Source organism: Gossypium arboreum, chromosome 10, assembly GCF_025698485.1.
Source record: "Gossypium arboreum isolate Shixiya-1 chromosome 10, ASM2569848v2, whole genome shotgun sequence".
NCBI lineage: Eukaryota > Viridiplantae > Streptophyta > Magnoliopsida > Malvales > Malvaceae > Gossypium > Gossypium arboreum.
Window position 1 is genome coordinate 40117213 of NC_069079.1, and position 10520 is coordinate 40127732.

Here is a 10520-nt window from a genome sequence, read left to right on the forward strand (position 1 = left end):
TCTTTTATTTACTCAGTTCCTCAACCTTGTATGCTTGACCGACTAACATCGTAAATTTCCTTAGCTCGAGAATTCCAATCAACAATTTAATATCTTCATTTAAGCCCTCTTCAAAGTGTTTACACATCTCGGCCTCAGACTGTACCCATTTCTGGCATATTTACTCAGTCGAACAAATTCTCGTTCATATTCACAGCATGTTTCCTTGTTTCAGCTTTAGAAATACTTTCTTTTTCTGATCCATGAACCTGTGACTAACATACTTCTTCCCGAATTCTGCCTGGAAGAATCCCGATGTAATATTCTCACTTGGTACAACAGAAGTTATGGTATTCCACCAGTGATAAGTTGTATATTTCAGTAAGGATACTGCACATTTCAGACATTCGGCAGGTGTGCAGGATAATTCATCAAAAACTCGGATAGTTTTTCCTAGCCAAAACTCGGCCATTTCCAGATCATCATCTACGGTAGCCTTGAATTCTTCTACCCCATGTTTGTGGATTTTATCTATCGGAGGTTTACCAATTCTAATAGGTTCAGCACCCTGTGGTACCTCAAGAACTGGTTGAGGAGTAAGTGGGGGAGGTCGTTGTACAATGGGGTTTATTCTCAAGTACTGGGTAAACCATTTGTGACAGCCTTAAAAGGACCCTAGTCGGAATGTGGTTTCGGGACCACAAAACCGACGCATAAAAATAATTTGATATTTATTTTGATGCCTATAATATGTGTTAACTCATGTGTGACATTTTTGATGCTTTAATTTAGAGTTATAAATGTGAATTTCACTAGAAAGGACCTAGTAGTAAACTTTAAAAGTATGAGGGGGAAATGTGTAATGACTAGTTGATCATGCATGCAAAAATGAGGGGTTTGCATGTCAACTTCCCCATTTATTAGCTAATGGCCTGCCATGACAAGGGTGTATGGGCTAAACATGTCATGAAACATGTTTTGTTGGTGCATTAGGGAGAAACAATAAACAAATAAGTATGGGTGATAAAGAAAGAAAAAAAATGTGTGTGTGTGAGTGAAACCCCCTTGCCGTGTATTCAGGAAAAGAGAAGAAAAAAAAATTTATTCATCCATTTTTTCTCCCTTGACCGAAAATACTAGAGGAAGGAAGGAATTTTGCTTCATGTTTGGTTTGGAAGAGGATTAGGAAGAGGTTGGCTATACTTGCATCAAGATTAAGGTATGTTTGAGGTTGTGCCATGAGATTCATGCATGTTTTTAGTTGCTAGCTTGATGTTCTTGTTAGCCCATGGTTCAAATCTTTGCTATGTAACGGGAATGAAATTCGGCCAAAGTGAATATGGTGTTAATGCCATTGCATGCTAAATATCAAGCTTGATAATGAAACATGTGATGGGGGATTGAGGACTCTTAGATTTTCTTTTAGCATTTTTGAAGGAGATACTAAGTTCTTTGTTTAATCATGACCAAAATTATGGTGTTGTGGTATTCGGCCATGGTATATCCATAAGTATGATTCATGCATGTTGCATGGTAAGTAAGATTTAAGCTTTGGATATGTGTGTATATTTGGATATAAGCCACTTGAGAATTCGGCCCTTGCACCTACATGAATATATGTTTGCACATGATGTATTGGTATGACATATATACTATTTCAAGTGTATATTTGCTTGTGATGATGTTTGGTTATGAAGTAAATGAGAGAGTGTATTGAGCTACGATATGTAATGCGTTAGTAGTAAAATGTATGCTGTTTTTGTGTGGTATTAAGTGTATAATTGGCCTCAACATGGACATGTATATTCGGCCACATGAGGGGAAATTGGTGTGCATGCATTCGGTTAGAGGCAAGCATATTGATGCCTATTCTTGGCTTAGAAAATTCGGCTAAGAGGAATATTAACTAATGTGTTGAGTTCGATTCATGATTTCGTACATATGCGACTTTGATGCCTAATGAGTATATATATTGACTAAGTACCTTGAATTCCTCTTTCGATGCTCAAATGATTAAATCGATTTATTTGTCAAATTAAGCTCAAGAGCAAAAGGGAGCTAAATCCGATAAAGGGAAGGAAAAAGTAGTCGAGTAGCCGTCGAAATCGCTCGACAACATCCAAGGTAAGTCTTCGAGTAATGACCCTACTTGAATTATATTGAAATCATGCTCCTTGTGTGTGTGGCTATTCAAATTAAATTGTAAAGGTTTGATAAATATTTTGTGTTAGAGCCTTAGTAACGAAAATGAATTATGGATGTGTCTTGATTATTGATATATGTGTAAATGAACATTGGAATGATATCCGGCTAAGTCCCAAGGCAATTATGCTAGTAATTATATCCGGGCTAAGACCAAGGCATTCGTATGAAGTTGTTATATCCGGCTAAGACCAAGGCATTTGTGCAAGTTACCAAATCCGGGTTAAGACCGAAGGCAATCGTATGAATCACTATAACCGGCTAGGTCCCAAGACAATCGAGCGAGTCGCTATATCCGGTTAAATCCGAAGGTACGTGATTCGAAGTGAGCAATCTTGCTGTAAAAATTTCAGTTTATACACTTGTGAAAATTCCAGCAATGAGGTATGTTTGTATGTGCTTGAATTAGTTGAGTCCTTACAAGTAAGTATGCTTTCATTGATAAACGAGCTACCGCCTTTAGCTAAGTTGTTCTTTTGTGTATGAACATAAGGGTCGGTAATGTGAAATAAGTATGATTATGGGAATGTGTATTAATAAAGTGATTCATTTAGCCATGTGAATGTAATACATTAGTCAAAGCTGATTCCATTGCTTGAGACTTACTAAGCATTAAAATGCTTACCCGTTGCTTTGGCTCTCTGTTTTATAGGTTTCGCTCGTTAGCTATCGGATTCGGGATCAACGAAGTCGAAGTCATCCACACTATCAAAGCCCCTTTTGGTACAATTTTGGTTGAGCTTTGAAATGGCATGTATAGGACTACCCTTTTGTTGCGTTTTAAGTACTTTTGTGATGTATGTGTATACGACCATGCGAAAATGGCTCGTAAAAGTGGAGTATGGCATTAGACCATTTGTGCTTATGTATATATGTATGGTTTTATGATGTGACTACGGACTGAATGGAAGTGTGAGAAATGATCAGCCATTGGAATGGCTAAAAATGATTATATGTGGACCTATGTATGACAAAACTCTAGTTGGTCCATAGAAACCACGAAATAGGTAAGGTTTACGAAAAACAGATGCTGACAGCAGCAGTGGTGTGGATTTAAAAATCACTAAAATTGTAGGAATGGAATTAAATAGTGAATAAATTATGTAAATGAACCTTGATGAATATAATTTCATATGGAAGAAACGAAACGGTCATATGAATTATATGTTAAGAGATATTAAAGTTCTCGTGAAACCGGGCCAGAACGGTTTCTGGATCCCCTATTCCGACTTTAGAAATTCATTGTAAATTAACCAGAGATAATTAGGAGTCATGCCATATATGTATGGATTCCTCTCTGAGTCTAGTTTCTATAGAAACAAACGGAATCAGTATTTAAGCCCTGTACAGGGAGATATCAAATTCGTAATGCACGAAGGTCAGTGTAGTCGATCCCTGCAACAGGGGAGACTTTAACTAATAAACTGTACTAATTGGCTAGACCAAAAATTCTAGAAAAAAATCTGTAGTTGGAAATATGAGTCTAGTTTCAGGGAAAAATTACGAAACAAATTTTCGAGCTTTGAAACTCAAGATATGATTTTTAAGGCGACACTGATGCAGTAACCAGCTTGTCTGGAAATTTCTAAATGGACTGTGAAGATAGTTAAACTAAGTTTGTGTGCACCTTGTGTTCGATTCCGGTAACGGACTCGAGTACGGGGTGTTACAATTTTATTGGTATCAGAACTACGGTTTAGTCGGTTCTAGGACTACCGTAATGTGTTTGGGTCTAGCTATACATGCCATTTTCTGTGATTATTTGATAGTGTGGTGATTTCTGACGTTTGAAATTGTGTTTATTTATAGTAATGGATCCCGATCCCAACCGGGAGATAGCTGATGATGTGGAGAGTGTGGCGCCTGCTCCCGCACAAGGGACAGCGCCAGCAGACTCTCAACCTGTTGCTAGCAATCCGAATGATGAGGCTAGGCAAGCCTTTTATAGTGTGATGAATGATTGGTTTAACCAATACATTCGAACTAATCTGGTTGTTCCACAACCTCCATTCTCAACAAACACACCCCGCACCTACAATGCCTCCGATGAATCGACCAAATAAGGTCGAATAAGCTCCCGATTGATAGAATCCGAAAACATGGGGCTACTGAATTTAAAGCTACGGATAGCGGCGATGCCGAGCAAGCTGAATTTTGGTTGGACAACACTATCCGGATACTCGATGAGCTATCTTGTACACCGATGAATGCCTAAAGTGTGCTATCTCCTTGCTACGTGATTACGCCTACTATTGGTGGAGCACTCGACTTCAGCCCCGAGAGCAAGTAATTGGGAGTTTTCCAAACCGAGTTTGGAAAAAGTATATCGATCGAGATTTGTTGATCAAAACGGAAGGAATTTCTTGAGCTTAAGCAAGGTTCTATGTCGATTCGATTCGAGCGAAAATTTGTTAGACTTAGTAGATTACGCCGGGAATGTGTTTCGTCCGAGGTCATCATGTGTAAATGCTTCGAGGATGGGCTGAATGAAGACATAAAAATGTTCGTTGGCATTCTTGAAATACGAGAGTTCGTAGTACTTGTTGAGCGAGCTTGTAAAGTCAAGAGCTTAGAAAAGAAAAATAAAAGTTGATGTGGGAACCGGAGAGTTTCAAAAGATCCTCGGAAAGTCTCTTCAACATGCATCAAGAAATTTAGAGATGATGTGGGCGGTCTAGAGGCGCTTGGGCCTTTTAGACGAGATCGTGATCGACCCCACAATGGTACACGAGGCACTTGATTGCCGCCAAGTGTTGGGAATGAGCGTCGAGACGAGCGAAGTGTTAGCATTGTGGCAAATGGCATTCTCGAAGTCAGGTTCCGTGACCGCTCTGTTACAAGTGCGGATCGGTCGACCACTTTATTAAAGATTGCCCGAGGTTGTGCGAGCAGAATACAAATCGAGTGGGAAGCGGGTGCTACCACCGCCGAGGTAGACCATCCGGAAATACGGGCAATGCTAGTGGTGGTCGAGAGGATCTAGAGATGTTACGACCAGATCCGAGGCTCGGCGCTCTGCTAGGGCTTATGCTATACGCCAAGCGTGAGGATGCTTCCTCGCCGGATGTTATTACCTGTACTTTCACTCTCTTTGATACTAATGTAATTGCTTTGATTGACCACGGTTCTACTCATTCTTATATATGCGAAACCTTAGCATCCAAGAAGGCTTTACCTATTGAGTCTCTTGAGTTCGTAATTGGTGTCAAATCCTTTGGGTCGTTCGTCTTTGGTCGACAAAGTGTGTAAGAAATGTCCCCTAGTAATTCGAGGTTCTTGTTTTCCGGCGGACTTGATGCTTTTGCCGTTCGATGAATTTGATGCTATTCTTGGGTTAGATTGGTTGACCGCGCATGATGCGGTTGTGAATTGCAAAAGCAAGACTATTGATTTGAGGTGCGCAAATAACGAGACGATCCGAGTTGAACCTACGGACTTGAAGGGGTTGCCAGCTGTAATGTCATCAATGTTGGCCCGTATATGTAAGAAAGGGTGCGAAGCATACCTTGCGTATGTACTTGATGATAAGGAGTTAGAAATAAAACCGAATCTGCTTGCGGTGGTTTGTGAATACCGGATGTTTTTCCCAAGAATTACGGGTTTGCCACTGTTCGGAGATAGAGTTTGGCATTGAGCTTGTACACAGGACCACACCGATTTCGATAGCTCCGTATCGTATGGCACCAACGGAATTAAAGGAGTTAAAAGCTCGGTTGCAAGAGTTGGTGGATAGAGGCTTTGCTCGCCCGAGCTTTTCACCTTGGGGTGCACCGGTGTTGTTTGTGAAAAGAAGGACGGAACCATGAGGTTGTGCATCGACTATCGTCGACTTAATAAAGTGACAATAAAGAACAAGTATCCGCTTACACAGATCGATGATTTGTTCGATCAATCGAAGGAGCCTCGGTGTTCTCAAAAATAGATTTGAGATCGGGCTATTATCGATTCATGAATCCGAGATTCGGACATACCCAAAACCGCCTTGAGAATGAGATATGGTCACTCGAGTTCTTAGTGATGCCGTTTGGGCTCACTAATGCCCTGCGGTATTTATGGATTTGATGAATCGGATCTTGGACCATATTTGGATCGGTTCGTAGTTGTGTTCATTGACGACATCTTGGCCTATTCAAGAGATGAGACCGAACATGCGAGCACCTGAGATTGGTGTTGTAAATTTTATGGGATAAGCAGTTATATGCTAAGTTCACAAGTGCGAGTTACGGTTAAGAGAGTTAGCTTTTTGGGTCATGTGGTATCTGCATCGGTATTCGAGTCGACTCGAGCAAAATTACAGCCATACTTAATCGGAAACCTCCAAGAAATATTACCGAGGTTCGAGCTTTTGGGACTTGCGGTTACTATCGACGGTTTGTAAAAGGATTCTCGATGATAGCCACACCCATGACGAAACCGCTTGTAAGGATGTCAAGTTTGAATGGACGGAAAAGTGTCGAAAAGTTTCGATCAATTGAAAACTCATTTGACAGACGCTCTAGTTTTAGTGCGGCCGAATCGGCAAAGAGTTTGTCATTTATAGTGACGCCTCCTACTTGGGTTAGGTTGCGTATTGATGCAAGAAGGTCGAGTTGTGGCCTATCGTCGAGACAATTAAAGCCACATGAGAAAATTATCCGACCCATGATCTCGAATTGGTCGCCATCGTATTCGCTTTAAAGATATGGCGACATTACTTATTTGGTGAGAAGTGCCATGTGTATTCGGATCACAAAAGTCTCAAATATTTGATGACTCAAAGAGACTTAAATCTGCGACAAAGACGTTGGCTCGAGTTGTTAAAAGATTATGAGCTCGTCATTGATTATCACCCGGAAAGGCTAATGTGGTTGCGGACGCCTTAAGCCGGAAATCACCGCTTGCTTTACTGCGATGAATGTACACTTGTCTATCCTACCCGACAATGTGTTAGTAGCGAATTAAAGGCCAAACCATTGTTGACTCATCAAATTCGTGAAGCTCGAAAGATGATGATGAGTTGCTTGCAAAACGAAATGAGTGTGATCCGAACAAGGAATCGGAGTTTCAAATTGATGATGACGATTGTTTGAGGTTCGAAGTCGTCTGTGTGTTCCAAAGAATTGAACTTATTTCGATAATTCGAACGAAGCCCATTGTAGCCGAATGGGAATCCACCGAGAGTACGAAGATGTACAACGATTTGAAACGTCGGTTTTGGTGGCATGGTATGAAACGAGACATCTCCGACTTTGTTTGAGATGTTTAATATGTCAACAAGTGAAAGCGAGAACATCAAGTGCCTTGAGATTACTTGACCGATTACGATACCCGAGTGGAAATGGGATCGAGTCACAATGGACTTTGTGTCCGGACCGCCATTGTCGACAAGTAAGAAGGACGCGATTTGGGTTGTTGTTGATAGACTGACTAAGTCGGCTCACTTTATCCCTGTGCGTATGGATTTTTCATTGGATAAACTAGCTGAATTATACGTTTCTCAGATTGTGAGATTACACAGGTACCGATTTACATTGTGTCGATAGAGATCCGAGATTCACCTCGCGATTTTGGAAGAAATTGCAAGAAGCTTTGGGTACCAAGTTGCATTTCAAGACCGCCTTTCACCCCAAATCGATGGTCAATCCGAGCGGATAATTCGGATACTTGAGGATATGTTGAGATGTTGCATCCTCGAGTTCGATGGTTCATGGGAACAGTACTTACCTTTGATTGAATTCGCTTACAACAATAGTTTTCAATCAAGTATTAAGATGGCGCCTTACGAGGCCTTGTACGGGCGTAGATGCCGTACACCATTGTTTTGGACCGAGCTCGGTGAGAACAAAATTTTTGGAGCGGATTTGATTAAAGATGCTGAACAGAAAGTAAAAGTAATCCGTGAAAATCTGAAGATAGCCTCCGATCGTCAGAAGTCGTACGCGGATCTGAAACGAAAAGACATTGAGTATCAAGTGGGAGATAAAGTGTTTCTTAAAGTTTCGCCTTGGAAAAAGATACTCAGATTTGGCCGTAAAGGCAAATTGAGCCCGAGGTTCATCGGGCCATATGAGATATCCGAACGAGTCGGTCCAGTTGCGTATCATTTGATTTTGCCCTCTGAACTTGAAAAGATTCACGACGTCTTTCATGTTTCGATGCTTGGCGCTATAGATCTGATCCGTCATGACGTAATTAGTCCATCAGAGGTTGAAATTCAATCCGATATGAGTTATGAAGAAGAACCGATTCGTATCCTAGCTCGTGAAGTGAAGGAGTTGCGAAACAAAAGGGTTCCGTTAGTAAAAGTGTTATGGCTCAAACACGGGATGGAAGAAGCTACTTGGGAACCCGAGAGCTCTATGAAAGAGCGTTACCCAAACCTATTTACGGTAAGATTTTGGGGACGAAAATTTCTTAAGTGGGGAGAGTTGTGACGACCTTAAAACGACCCTAGTCGGAATGTGGTTTCGGGACCACAAAACCGAGGCATAAAAATAATTTGATATTTATTTTGATGCCTATAATATGTGTTAACTCATGTGTGACATTTTTGATGCTTTAATTTAGAGTTATAAATGTGAATTTCACTAGAAAGGACCTAGTAGTAAACTTTAAAAGTATGAGGAGGAAATGTGTAATTACTAGTTGATCATGCATGCAAAAATGAGGGGTTTGCATGTCAACTTCCCCATTTATTAGCTAATGGCCGGCCATGACAAGGGTGTATGGGCTAAACATGTCATGAAACATGTTTTGTTGGTGCATTAGGGAGAAACAATAAACAAATAAGTATGGGTGATAAAGAAAGAAAAAAAAATGTGTGTGTGTGAGTGAAACCCCTTGCAGTGTATTGAGGAAAGAGAAGAAAAAAATTTGTTCATCCATTTTTCTCCCTTGACTGAAAATACTAGAGGAAGGAAGGAATTTTGCTTCATGTTTGGTTTGGAAGAGGATTAGGAAGAGGTTGGCTATACTTGCATCAAGATTAAGGTATGTTTGAGGTTGTGCCATGAGATTCATGCATGTTTTTAGTTGCTAGCTTGATGTTCTTGTTAGCCCATGGTTCAAATCTTTGCTATGTCACGGGAATGAAATTCGGCCAAAGTGAATATGGTGTTAATGCCATTGCATGCTAAATATCAAGCTTGATAATGAAACATGTGATGGGGGATTGAGGACTCTTAGATTTTCTTTTAGCATTTTTGAAGGAGATACTAAGTTCTTTGTTTAATCATGACCAAAATTATGGTGTTGTGGTATTCGGCCATGGTATATCCATAAGTATGATTCATGCATGTTGCATGGTAAGTAAGATTTAAGCTTTGGATATGTGTGTATATTTGGATATAAGCCACTTGAGAATTCGGCCCTTGCACCTACATGAATATATGTTTGCACATGATGTATTGGTATGACATATATACTATTTCAAGTGTATATTTGCTTGTGATGATGTTTGGTTATGAAGTAAATGAGAGAGTGTATTGAGCTACGATATGTAATGCGTTAGTAGTAAAATGTATGCTGTTTTGTGTGGTATTAAGTGTATAATTGGCCTCAACATGGACATGTATATTCGCCACATGAGGGAAATTGGTGTGCATGCATTCGGTTAGAGGCAAGCATATTGATGCCTATTCTTGGCTTAGAAAATTCGCTAAGAGGAATATTAACTAATGTGTTGAGTTCGATTCATGATTTCGTACATATGCGACTTTGATGCCTAATGAGTATATATATTGACTAAGTACCTTGAATTCCTCTTCGATGCTCAAATGATTAAATCGATTTATTTGTCAAATTAAGCTCAAGAGCAAAGGGAGCTAAATCCGATAAAGGGAAGGAAAAAGTAGTCGAGTAGTCGTCGAAATCGCTCGACAACATCCAAGGTAAGTCTTGAGTAATGACCCTACTTGAATTATATTGAAATCATGCTCCTTGTGTGTGTGGCTATTGAGCCGAAATTGTAAAGGTTTGATAAATATTTTGTGTTAGAGCCTTAGTAACCAAAATGAATTATGGATGTGTCTTGATTATTGATATATGTGTAAATGAACATTGGAATGATATCCGGCTAAGTCCCGAAGGCAATTATGCTAGTAATTATATCCGGGCTAAGACCAAGGCATTCGTATGAAGTTGTTATATCCGGGCTAAGACCAAGGCATTTGTGCAAGTTACCAAATCCGGGTTAAGACCAAGGCAATCGTCATGAATCACTATAACCGGCTAGGTCCCAAGACAATCGAGCGAGTCGCTATATCCGGTTAAATCCAAGGTACGTGATTCGAAGTGAGCAATCTTGCTGTAAAAATTTCAGTTTATACACTTGTGAAAATTCCAGCAATGAGGTATGTTTG